The sequence below is a fragment of the Alligator sinensis genome, unplaced genomic scaffold (assembly GCF_000455745.1).
Source record: "Alligator sinensis unplaced genomic scaffold, ASM45574v1 scaffold544_1, whole genome shotgun sequence".
Lineage (NCBI taxonomy): Eukaryota > Metazoa > Chordata > Crocodylia > Alligatoridae > Alligator > Alligator sinensis.
In genome coordinates, this window is record NW_005841937.1 from 147744 (window position 1) to 149640 (window position 1897).

The window sequence follows — 1897 nt, forward strand, 5'->3', positions numbered from 1 at the left end:
TTTAGTTCTCTAAAACTCTAGAAAAAGTCCTCTCAATATCTATGAAGGAAAATTCCTCTGCATGCTGTAGGCTGTTAATGTGACTTACAAATTGCTGTATGGATTTGCAACAGCTGCTGAATAACAGGAGGAGACACTTAAGATTTTATCTAGTGCTACTAGTTTCACTTTTACTGCAAATATAACCTCACCAAACATTAAAAAGAAAAAGCACTTTGTAGGCTTTGTACAAAACACCAGAGGCAAGACTCTATTCCACCTATTAAGAAATATTACAGTAAAAGCCCTGTTATCCAGCATTTTACTAACTGGCATTTCTATTAACTGGAATTTCTGGCTGGATGCGGGAGGTGGGGGGGAGCTCACACGCGGCCACCACCTCCTCCCCCCCGCCCCTGGACTCCACATGTGGCTGCCCTACCCCTCCTCCCCCAGCTCCACATCTGGCCAGAAAACCCTGTGCCTCAGGTAACCCACATTTTTAGATTACCGGCACCCCCATTCCCCACTCATGCCAGATAACAAGTCTTTTACTATAGTTGATTTAAGTACCTGAGTGTAATTCTACTCTAGTCTGAGACCCTGGAAAAAAAAAAAAACTAGACAAAGGTTGGGTGGGTCCTCCTCCTCACTGTTTTTTTTTTCCTGTGATTCAACCTTAAGGGTAAGATGATAAATTACAAAAGTACATGCATTAATTCATTTCAAAGGATTTGAGTAGAGTAGAATAGAATTGCATTTACGTGCCTAAATCCACTTAGAAGCCTAATAGGTAGAATAGAATCTGGCCCTACTTTGGTTTATAGTTACTCTGTTCTTTAAAGCAGTAATTGCAAGACAAATTTGGGGCCAGATCATGTCCCCCAAATTTCCACATGTGGAGGGAATGTCCTGCACACACATCTCTCTTCTCCCATATATTAGACAGATGGGTGCCAACCATGTTTATAGCACCACCATAATTTACGGGGGCATCACAAAGGAGTCTGCACAACCTAGATCTATAAGGAGATGGAACCCAGGTGGGACAGAGAATGGAAAACCTCAGGTTGGATAAGACTTGGAGTAGAATATGCAAAATGTTTTCACTGTGCACCCAGAGATTTTATGCAGATACAGTATCTCAGAGCCATGGGTCCCAGTCCATAGAGTCCCTTGATGGGGCCTGGGAGGTATTCCCTTTGCATAGGGACCTTTGGCACCATGGATATGTGAAGATCTGGTAGAACCGTCACATTGCTGAGAAGGGTACAGAGCACAGGATAGACATGTTTTTTTTCAAATAGCTAAATTTTCTTCCAGGTTTGCAGGGCTGGGCCAAGACTCATACTCAGGAAAGGAGTGCAGTGGCAGCCCTCATAACTTGAAGTGAAACATTGTGGAGGAACTCTGAAAAGGGATCCTTTAATAGATTTTCTCACCTTCATCTCCCTCAGAGAGGTTTTACTGCCTTAAGTGACAATCAAGCTGTAGAGCCATATCATTCTTACTCAAGAAAACCTCCAGTTAAATTCAATGGGACTTTCATGTAAGTAAATGCTATGAACGAAAGGATTTCAGCTTTTGTCCCAGGGCATGATCCTGAAATTTTTATCAGTTAAAACTCCTCTTAAGGTCAATGCCTGAGTAAGGTCTACAGGATCAGGCTCTTAAATATCAGCATTCCTAGTAAGCAAAGGTTGCATGGCGCATTAAAAATACTACTGTCGCACACACAAATGGATAATTACAGGCAAGATCATGCTGCCCTTTCAGTTGACAACAGTATGATAGATATACTGCTCTGAATTTCCAGATATGTGGAGCTTAAATGTATTTCTAAATGGCAAAGAAGGTATATATCCACAGCTTTTTCTTCAGAAATAATCTATTAAAATATGTTTTTTTCAGTATTCAG